This window comes from Amblyraja radiata, chromosome 1 (genome assembly GCF_010909765.2).
Source record: "Amblyraja radiata isolate CabotCenter1 chromosome 1, sAmbRad1.1.pri, whole genome shotgun sequence".
Taxonomy (NCBI): Eukaryota; Metazoa; Chordata; class Chondrichthyes; order Rajiformes; family Rajidae; genus Amblyraja; species Amblyraja radiata.
The window spans coordinates 5,831,552-5,843,791 of NC_045956.1; positions in this window are offsets into that span (position 1 = coordinate 5,831,552).

The window sequence follows — 12,240 nt, forward strand, 5'->3', positions numbered from 1 at the left end:
TGCGCAACGCATGCGCACCCCACGCATCACGACCTAATATACATATAACGATTAAATGAGGCGCAAATGACGGCCAAGTGGGACAGGCCCTTTAAGGTGATTTTGATCTGCATTGGGAAGTTGATGAACCCATAATAAAAAAATTCATTGGAATAGGAGAAAATACTCGAGGACTTTCAAGCAGATTCTTGGCCTCAGCTACCCAACCAAAAATATTAAATGGTTGGAATTACATCCCTTATCCTACACCTTTCCTCAGATTCAATTGTTTTTTTTCTTAGATCTGGTAGGGTTCTAATACAATTTATTGCAAAGCCTCATACAAATATCTATGCAGATACGTTGTTTGTTTGGGTCATGAAAACTGGTTCTTTTGAGTAGGACCATATTTTCTGTTGGTCTTTAACACCTTTTATAATAACCTTACAAGGAAAATGTTTCCTTTGCATTGCAGTTGATAAAGAGAATTGCTTTAATGCAAAATTAAATAAGATTCCAAACCTGCAAGGCATCAAACTGGAATTTCCAGTCCAATATAATTAATTAATGGGATTAAATTAATAGAGGGACTCAAAGCAGCTCTACAATTATTCCCAGATGACAGCCAAATTATTAAATTGAATGTGTAGGAAGAAATTGCAGATGCTGGTTTTCACCGAAGACAGACACAAAATTCTGAAGTAACAGCAGGACAGGCAACATCTCTGGAGAGAAGGAATGTGCGATGTTTTGGGTTGAGACCCTTCGTCAGTCTTGGGTAGCGAGTCTGGGTTAAAATATGGTCATAAAGTTGGAAACAGGAGGAATCAGAGGGGGGAACAGCGAGAGAGGGTGTTGCAGAATTTTTTGTCGGAGAGAGGAGGAGAACTTGAGGAGGTTTCACAGTGGAGCTACAGACAGCATCTGCATAACGTTTCAGGTCGAGACCCTTCTTCAGACTGAATTGAATTGAATGCTGTACCAGACTTATTCTTTACGTATTCATTCTAAATGGATGAACTCTGTTCTGTCCCCTCCTTTATCCAAATATAGAGCCACAATTTATGTTAAATATCTTTCCTATTCTTGGTTTTTTATCATCACTGAGTATATTGCTTATGGACTCCATATATTTTGACCCTCAGGGTTAGTCCAGGTTTTCTGTCTGCATGACAATCTGGCTGAACAGATTGCTGTTCATAGGAACCATTTGATATTCAATCCATGATTTCAAAATAAAATTAACTGTTTCATTTTTCTGATTTCATAATAAACAATATTATATTCCAATTCAAAATGTTTGGAAGATTCATTAGGTTGTAGACCTGGTGAAAGTTTCCGGGAAAGTTTTCCTCTTTGCCAGTTTATCAAAGACAGTTAAAATTCATCAGATGGTCCCATAGTAAAGATTTGGGAGTTTAGTGTTAATTGGCACACTCTGGGGTACAGGCTTAGGTTTAGGTTTAAGTATGATTAAATACTTTGTTTTGCATGCTACCTAATCAGATCAGACCATTTAATAACCTAAGTACAATCGTCAAACTCAAGTACAATAGGCTGAACAATGGGGAAGGTACATTGCAGAATATAGTTCTCAGTATAGAAACATAGAAACATAGAAACATAGAAAATAGGTGCAGGAGTAGGCCATTCGGCCCTTCGAGCCTGCACCGCCATTCAAAATGATCATGGCTGATCATCCACTCGGTATCCTGTACCTGCCTTCTCTCCATACCCCCTGATCCCTTTAGCCACAAGGGCCACATCTAACTCCCTCTTAAATATAGCCAATGAACTGGCCTCAACTACCTTCTGTGGCAGAGAATTCCACAGATTCACCACTCTGGATGTTTTTCTCATCTCGGTCCTAAAAGATTTCCCCCTTATCCTTAAACTGTGACCCCTTGTTCTGGACTTCCCCAACATCGGGAACAATCTTCCTGCATCTAGCCTGTCCAACCCCTTAAGAAGTATTGTAGCACATCAGTGAAATGCAAAATTGTGATGTAAAATTAGAAGCAAGGGTAGGTCACCTGGCCTCTGAGGTCTTCTCCCCATTCAATAATATCATGACTGATCTGATTGTAACCTCCACATTCTCACCTGCCATTAATGCCATTAATGATATTTCATCCCCCACTTATCTACCTCTATCTTTAAGTAATCAAAGGTTCTTCTTTGAAGAAGAGAGTTTCAAAGACTCATAACCCTTGAGGGAAACATTTTGCTTCTTGTCTTAGGTTGATAACCTCTTATTTTTAAACAGTGATCCGTTTCTTCTAGATTCTTTCACAAAAGAAACACCTTCTCCACATCCATCCGTTGCGGTAACCACCAGACAAGGGCAGGCCACGTGGAGTGAGGAAGTCGCTGCAGAGGGAAGGAACAAAGGAGGAACCGGCTTGGAGCGATCGCTGTACGGAAGTGGGAGAACAAAGGAGGACCCGGCTTGGGGGGACTGCCTTGAGGAGGGGGCAAGGGGTTGGGGGAGGTGGAGCACAAAGGGGGACATAGCGTGGATACTGTGTATACTTTGTAACTTTGTCTGAGCCCTATTTGCATATCTTGGGTATACAAGCAAATCATTTCACTATGACGTCACATGTGACAATAAAGTATTCATCCATTCATTAATTCATTCACTCATCCATCCCACCAACATCCCTCCAGTATCTTGCATATTTCAATCAAGTCAGCTTCTATACCCCAGCAGATACAAACTCGATCTGTTCAACTGGCCCTCATACAGTCCATTCCAAGTATTCTAGTAATCCCTCTGTGACCTGCTTCCAGTACATTTAATTCTTTCTTCAAACATGGAGACCAAAACTATCTGCAGTAATCCAAATATCATCTCATGAATTTCTTCAAGAACTGAAGCATAATCTCCCTACTTTTAGTTTTGATTTCGGTGGGCGGCGCGACTTTCGTCAGCAGCGGCCTCTGCAGTCCGTCTGCGTTTTTATTATTTTATGTCTATGTTTTTATGTAGTTTTTGTTATTTTTTGTTGGGGTATGTGTGTGTGGGGGGGTGGGGGTGGTGTGGGGGGGTGGGGGTAACTTTTAAATCTCTCCCTGCACGGGAGACCCGACCTTTTCTTTGTCGGGTCTCCGTTGTCGTTGGGGCTGCAACGAGGAGCGTCCTCCAACAGGAAGACCGGGAGCTGTGGTGCCGACTACTCACCTCACCGTCGCGGAGCTGGCCGAGTCCAGAGCGGGTGGAGCTCTAACATCAAGAATCCGGTGTGCGACCTTGCATCACCCGGCGTGGCTTTAATGGCCGCGGGACAATCGCCATCGCCCGCCGGGGGCTTTGACTTTGACTCTGACATCGGGGGGGAGAGTGCAGTGGAGAGATAAGTTTTTTTGGCCTTCCATCACAGCAATGTGATGGATGTTTATGTAAATTATGTTGTGTCTTGGGTCTATTTGTTTGTAATGTATGGCTGCAGAAACGTCATTTTGTTTGGACCTCAAGGGGTCCAAATGACAATAAATTGAATTGAATTGAATTGAATTTCCCTAACAATGAATAACATTATGTTAACATTCCTAATTATTCTCTATACCTGAATTTTGTGAATCTATTGTGAATTAAATATTAGGAAAACCCAACTCTGCACCTCAAAGCACTGTAATCATCTCACCGTTTAGATCATTTGCATATATTTCATTTTCCTACTAAAATGGGCAATTTCTTATTAACTCACAATATATTCTATCTGGCAGATTGTTCTCCTATCACTTAATCAATCTCTATTCTTGATGCAGCCTCCTTATTCCTCCCTGTGTACTTTCTTGCATATCATTGTCTCATCAGCAAACTAATTTTAGCAACATATTGAGTTTCTGTAATTGTTTCATCATGAATTATTCTTTTAATCCTTTTCTTTTGTACCCTTCCAAGGTCAAACATTCTTTTCAGCTGTGGCTTGATCAAGTTCTCTCTTACTGAAGTATCACCTGTATTTTTCAACAATTTATCTTTGAGATAATGAGATATTAGATATTTCTATATTTATGCTTATGAGATTTCCTAGGAAAGCTAAATCCCTGAGCTCCTCCTTATTTCCTAGTCTGTCTCCTATGTGAAAATATTTCTGTTTTCTATACAGATGCAAACTGACCTACCTGATCTTTCGGTCGATCATTTCATTGAACACCTTTGCTCAGCCCGCCTGAACCTACCTGATCTCCCGGTTGCTAAACACTTTAATTTTCCTTCCCATTCTCACACAGACCTTTCTGTCCTAGTTCTCCCCCATTGTCAGAGTGAGGCTAAATGCAAATTGGAGGAACAGCATCTCATATTTCGCTTGGGCAGCTTACAGCCCTGTGGTATAAATCAAAGATCCTATAACGGAGCAAGATAGACCACTCCTGCAAAATGCAATGGGCTGACGTGTAGTACGCAACGTGGGCCTTTTTTTCATCCATTTCCGTAACCCGACCCGACTCGCAGTGTAATCAATGTTGCGGGGGAACAGTTTGTGTTAATAAATTAAAATTCTGAAAATGAGGAGAAGATTTTTCCCAAATAACTTTTATTTTTACGAGGATGTTTCCGTAACCGGCTTCCATCTCCGCATTAGTATCCTATGGGATCTGTGGTGTGGAGACGGAAGCCGGTTACGGAAATGGGGCTGAAAATTACCCATGAATCTGCCCATGACCGTACTAGGTCTTTTTCGTCGAGTGGACTATCTTGCTCGCTATAGGATCTTTGGTGTGAATATTGATTTCTCTCACTTCAGGTAGCCCCGGCATTTCCTTTCTCTCTATCCCTCCCCCACCCAAGTTGCACCAGCTTCTCGTTTTCACCCAAAAACCAGCTAACAATGTCCCATTTCCTTTGTCATTGTTACTTTTTTGCATCTTTCATTCATCGTTGTTTATCTCTCCACATCACCATCTATGTCTCTTGTTTCCCTTATCCCTAACCACTGAAGAAGGGTCTCGACCCAAAATGTCACCCATTCCTTCTCTCCAGAGATACTGCCTGTCCCGCTGAGGTACTCCAGCTTTTTGTGTCTATCTTTAGCATATATTTTCCCTGATGTAGCCATTTGTATTTGGTGCCCGTCCTTACGACAAAGAGGGTTCATCTGGTTAATGCCAGCTTTCAGAACATTATCATTAATTATATTCCCCATTTATATCCCTCCAACGTTTTCTCCTTCACACACCCTTTAACCACATCTCCCTCCAACCCCATTTTCCAACCTCCTACCTGCTCCAGGGGATATTAGAGTGGACAATTAAACTACCAATTTGTGTGTCATTGGAATGTGGGTGGTAACCAGAACATCAGAGGCTAACGCAAAGATCCTACAGCGAGCAAGATGGTCCACTCGACGAAAAAGACGTAGTACGGGCATGGGCAGATTCATGGGTAATTTTCGGCCCCATTTCCGTAACCGGCTTCCGTCTCCGCACCAAAGATCCCATAGGATAATAGTGCGGAGATGGAAGTCGGTTACGGAAACATCCTCGTAAAAATAAAAGTTATTTGGTAAAAATCTTCTCCTCATTTTCAGAATTTTAATTTATTAACACAAACTGTTCCCCCGCAACGTTGATTACACTGCGAGTCGAGTCGGGTCGGGTTACGGAAATGGATGAAAAAAAGGCCCCACGTTCCGCTCCATTGCGTACTACACGTCAGCTCATTGCATTGAGCAGGAGTGGTCTATCTTGCTCCGTTATAGGATCTTTGGGCAAAAGTATGCAGTCACAGAATGTATTGCATGTGGGCAGCCCCCCAAGGTCAGGATTGAACCTGAGTCAGTGGAGCCGTACAGTTGCAGCACTAAATGTGGCATCACCCCTCCGCCCTTTGACCCATTGAAATGTTCCTTTGCCTGCTTAGTCAGTTCATGTCCCTTTAAAAAAGGAAGCGGCCGTTCCAGGTGGCCCAGCCGCTGTGAGGACTCTCCCGACGCCGGGGCAACACCACCCGGCCAGAACGGCCAGGAACATCGGGCCTCCGTAGAGGTAATAGCGGAGGCCTCAATAGGCCTGACTTTGGGTGAACTGGGGATGGGGACTGGACATTGTGCCTTCCCCCACAGTGGTAACCATTGTGGGGGGATGATTTTTTTGTGTATAAGTTAACATGTTAGTCTGTGTCCAAGATGGCTGTCGGAAGAGAGAGTGGACGCTGGCCCGCTTTAGCTGCCGCTGCTCTCTCTTCACATTGTGTTTTTTGATTTTTTGATTTTGTGTCTTTGGAGCGATTTCTATCTTTAATTTGTGTATTGATGATGTCCTTATTATTTATTTTTCTCCGACTATATGTTTTTTTTCTCTTCTGTTAATTTTTGTAAGGTGACCTTGGGTGTCCAGAAAGGCACCAGCAAATAAAATGCATTATTATTATTATTATTATTATTATTATTATTATTATTATTATTATTATTATTATTATTATTATTATTATTATTATTATTATTATTATTATTATTATTATTATTATTATTATTATTATTATTATTATCTCTTTATTGAAACCCTCAAACCACCGGCTCCTTGACCAACATCTGCCATCCCCTGCCAATTCACAAATAAGTGCTTCTAACAGGAGCCTTGAGATAGGTTGCTGGGATTTTTATTTGTAGTTCTGTTTTGCTGTCTTTATTATTTTCTTTGTAGACTTTTTGCTGATCGCCATAGTTCCTTCAATGCACTCTTGTTCCACGTATTTGTTTTCAGGTTAATGCTGTCACTTACCTCAGCGATGTCATTCATTGCACTCATCCCTTTCAAGATGTATTTGGCATTTTATCCTACTTTGAATACTAACCGTTTGTCTTTAGGTTTGTCCATTTCAGCTCAGTTAACTGATGTCAAGTTATTTATGATCCGTTCAAAGCCCTGGGAATCTAGCAGTCATCTATGCCGTCTCCTGAAGATCTATCGCTGTTTGCATCAACTCTTGGGGGCTCAGCAGCTTGAACTGAAGTTTGGAACTGAGTGTGGAATGTTCAAGGGCTCGTGCCAATATGCAGATTAGCGAAGATCTTTCTTTTGTACTCAAATGGTTCTTTTCATTTTGGCGATACCATCTTTGAGACGCCCTGAATTGTCTCATTGTATTTCCCTTATGGACTCTTCTGGTAGTCATGGGTGCTCAATAGACTTTTGGCTTTTGTGTCTTTCCACAAAATGGTTTGAGGTCAGAGAATGCCAAGAATGTAATAATGCAAACCAGGCATTTCTGAGTATTGATGTTACAGAGAATAGATCAAATTTGGCGCAAATACTCATATACAGCGTTTATCTGTTATTTAGAGTAATATTTAATTTGAAACATCTTTCAACATCATTTTAGATGGACAGCACTCATACCAAGGGTTCGCAACAGATTTTACTACCTCCCCCATGTCTTCTTTTGGGTGATCCCTGGGGTGACCTGCATTTACTGGAAACTGCATTTCCCTGGTCAATTCTTCCCTTCCCTCCCGCACCACCCCCTCCCCAGGCACTTTCCTTTGCAACCGCAGGAGATGCTACACTTGTCACTTTACTTCCCCCCTCGACTCCATTCCAGGGCCCAAGCAGTCGTTCCAGGTGCGATAGAGGTTCACCTGCATCTCCTCCAACCTCACCTATTGCATCCGCTGCTCTAGATGTCAGCTGATCTACATCGGTGAGACCATGCGTAGGCTTGGTGATCGTTTCGACGAACACCTCCGCTCGGTCCGCATTAACCAACCTGATCTCCCGGTGGATCAGCACTTCAACTCCCCCTCCCATTCCGAATCCGACCTCTCTGTCCTAGGCCTCCTCCATGGCCAGAGTGAGCACCACTGGAAATTGGAGGAGCAGCACCTTATATTCTGCTTGGGCAGTCTGCACCCTAGCGGCATAAACATTGACTTCTCCAATTTGCGGTAGCCCTTGCTGTCTCCTCCGCTTCTCAGCTCTCCCTCAGCCCTCTGGCTCCTCCTCTTCCTTTCTCCTTTCTTCACTCCGCACCCCACGCCCCCCACCCTACATCAGTCTGAAGAAGGGTTTCGGCCCGAAACGTTGCCTATTTCCTTTGCTCCATAGATGCTGCTGCACCCGCTGAGTTTCTCCAGCACTTTTGTCAACCTGCATTTACTGGCTCTGTGGATTCCAGAGTGACTGAGGGATGTGGACTCTACCGTAGATGGTGCAGAGTGTGTCTTATGGCATAGGTTATGTATGATTCTCCTGTGCTTAGTTGGACTTGAGTTCTCTGCTCCTGCCCAAATGTTCCTTTTCCACTTTGAATGTCCATGGGGCAGAGATTCCCAGGAAACAAGGGGATATTGCATTTTTTCAGAGAGGTTTATCATAACTTATTTTGTATTCTCATAAAATCATAGTCCCATGGAGAAATACAGCACAGAAATAGGGCCGTCAATCTATCGAGTATGTGCCAAATATGTACCTATCTATTACTTGCAAATTTTTGCTCCCCTCGCCTTCCCTTCACCCTCTCATCTCCCTTTGCCAGCTTTCTCCCTTATATTCCATCAGTCTGAAGAAATGTCCTAATCCAAAATGTTGGCTGCCCTTTTCTCTCCACAGATGCTGCCTGGCCTGTTGAGTTCTTCCTGCTCGTGGTTTTATACTCAAGATTCTGGCATCTGCGGTGCCTTGTATCTCTACCAAGCTTGCATTTTCTGTTTGATCCTTTTTGATTCACTGCTAATCTCTTCTGATGACTGGGCTTGAGGATAGTTTCTATTTCACAGTCTGGTCTTGGGCAGGTAAACAAGGTGGCCAACTGTAGTCTCAAAATGTAATTAGGCTATCTAATTACACTGTGTATATTGGACTTGGAAAGTCATCTATATAATTTATAGAGTCAGAAAAATACCCTCCTACCAGCACGTTCCTGTCAAGTATATCAAACTAAAGTTCCAACTTTTTGGTAGAAGCATGACTGAACCATACAAATATTTTACAACTGATTTGCTTTCTATTAATTTAATTGGGAAATCTGGCCAGCCCATCAAGTATGCGGGGGTTTCGGCCCGAAACGTTGCCTATTTCCTTCGCTCCATAGATGCTGCTGCACCCGCTGAGTTTCTCCAGCACTTTTGTCTACCTGTTCAATTTTACCTCCTGTTCCATGCCTGGGCAATCATTTATAGTGGCCTGCTGTCCTCAGATGGCAGGTCTGTGATCAGATTTAAAGACCTCCAATATCAAATAAGCTGTTTGCAGTACATAGCGCAAATCTGCACATTATTTCCCAAAGATTCCCCCAAAAGCAACACAGACTCAAAATTTCCCCTGGGACATGACGCTAATCCCAATACCTTCTTACAGAAGCATGCACAGAATTACCGAATTGTGCATTTCAATAGGCAAGTGCATATGACGGGATTCTTAAGAAGATTCAAATGAATATATTTTCTTTTCTGTTAAATGTGGCTGCTTATTGAACAGGAAATGCACAAATAAACATTTGCGCGGCTTCAAACGAGTGAGAATGTCTCTGTAGTGTATGATGATGAATGTCAGAGAGTTAGGAAATGAGATTCAGTCTCTCCCACCAACCCCCATCTGAACTGTTATACATTGATCAAATAAATATTTCATGAATGTCGGGCTGCTTTTTATGTCGACTGCGCACAGGCTTGCTTGGCTTCCTGTGTTGTTTTCAAGTTGTATCTGAGGATCCCCAGATAGCAGGAAATGACAATGAAACTGAAGCATAACTTGTTAGTTTTCACACTAAATCAGTTCCTGCTGATTCTCGTGCCCTGAAAAGGTCACAGAGGGTGGGGGTGTGGATGGGGGATGGGGGTGTGTGGGGAAGGTATCTAATGTGCCTTTCATATGCCTCTGCGTGCACCACATTTTTTCACGGATGCTAATCTGGTTCAATTCAACCTTTTTTAATTCAAAATTTGAAAACACCACTGATATCCTGCTGTTAATTTGGGGCATTAGCGCAACGCATCGTAGAATGTACCTTGTTCAAACTCAGTGAGCAATGCTTATACATTGCTTCTGATTCTTCCTCTGTGCAGAATGTATTTGGGTTTATGATTATGTGCTTCAGCTGATCAGCTGGTGTCTGAAGAAGAGTTTCGGCCGGAAACATTGCCTATTTCCTTTGCTCCATAGCTGCTGCACCCGCTGAGTTTTTCCAGCATTTTTGTGTACCTTAGATTTTCCAGCATCTGCAGTTCCTTCTTAAACACATTATTCACCCCACGTTGACCTAGCTCATTTTAACCTAAAGTAATTTCCTACGCTGTAAATTTAAATGTTTGAATACAGAGATGACTACATTTTGCTGCCACTTTGTTGCTGGGATCTGTCGATGCTATATGGGGATAGTGTTGAGTTAATTTTAGTTCATTGACTAAAACCCAATACAATCCAATTACTGAACGAGACAGGCTTGAAATGAACTTCCAGCCGCTACTGATATACCCTGTGGTGTGAGGGGCTCTGTTGCCTCCAGTCTGATATTTATTTATGACAGAATTCCAAGGAGCCTCTAATTTGGCCTGCATTTACATTTCTATTGCAAGATCAACGCATAATGGTTTCACTCCTACATATCTTAAAGCAAAGCTTAATTTGGAATCAGGGACTGAAAAATTGGGTCAATGTCAGATAGTTTTAATAATAATAATAATAATAATAATAACAATAAACTTTATTACGGACTCGAGGTCCAGACAAGGGGCAACATTACATAAAAATGCATTGCATATTTAAAAATATCATAAAATACATATAAAACCTTAGTATATCACATAAAAGCATCATACTTTATATATTAAAAAAAACAAAAAAAACACAATACATGAATTAAAAATCCAGATTAAAAGAATGATCAATGTCCTACAACGAGACAACGATACCAGTGTCTCCACAGCTGGGATTCGTAGCGTGTAGTGCTAACCCTTATGTTTGACAAGGCCACAATAATTACATTTTTAGTCATTTATCCTGCAAATGAATTTATACATATTCTTCTTTCAGTTTCCTTTCAGTACTTATCCAGATCTTTATTTCCAATGCTATGCTATGTGCTAAGATTAGGGATTTTACCATAAATCATGCATCTTGCATTGTACATTTTCAGTTATAATCAGCTCTTACTGAGGTCTAAATTAGAAGCCGTGAATGAATTCATTAACGTACATCATATTCTGAGCTGTAGTTATTTATATTTCTGCATGTAATTTACAATGCATATACTTTAAGGTAATGAATGCTGGTGTTGGCTGATTAGTCTTTTTTGTATCTTCACTGGTGAGAACCAAGATGAATAAAGGGATGATTTCTCTCAGCAGTTGAAGTGAGGATTTTAGTTGTGTAGATCAGGTTTTTTTTCAGATTTGATCCAAACCTCTGCAGAATTAGTGATTTCAGTGGTGTGGAAGATTTCAACCTTCACGTGGTCCGCCCTGTTTCGACTAATGCAATCAACTCGACGGGGCCCGTCCCACTTCGATCGCCGGAGCCGTATGGAGTTGTGTGGGGCTGGCTCCAAAAAACTGACACTGTCCAAACATTTCGCGCGGCAACGGCCTGTCGGCCCACAGCCGCATTGAGGCCGTACGCACCGCCTCGACGGGCGTACTCAGCGTCTCTACGCCGACGCAGCATCTTGATGGTTTATGCCTAAAGCGTGGAGTTGCGCGATGACGTCACCGCCCGACGCCGTGCGACGTCCAAATTCAGTTGGCCCGCCTCCTGCCCAGCTGATAGGTGAGTATGATGTCGGGACCAGCCCCGCACAACTCCAGACGGCTCCGTGACCGGCCCCGCAAGGCCGTACGCCTCAAGCCACCACCTTTGGTCACGCTGGACGCATGCAATCACATGCTGGTGGGACAGGCCCTTTAGGTCAACATCTCAAGCCAGTAATGGGAGAATTGGAGATGCTTTTGCAAGTGCAGATAATGCCAGAAGTACACACGGAATAGGCAAGCCCAACTGTGACATCTTTTTATTTTATCAAGAAGCTCAGTGACGTTCAGAATTCATAGCTTGCTCATGTTTCATACTTACTTGGGTGAAAAACTGAGAAGTGGCTGCAGAACTACAGCTGAGCATATTTTAAGGAGTTAAATGAATAGAATGAAGAGTGATTCATTGTGGTGGGATTCCGTTGGAGGTGACGAAAATGTTGGAGGATTATGCAACGGATGATGGGGTGAAAGATAAGGACTAGGGGACTGTCCCTTGTGTGACTAGGGGACAGGGACTAGACAAATTATCATAATAACCCATTGTTGTGATAATGTGACTACAAAATGT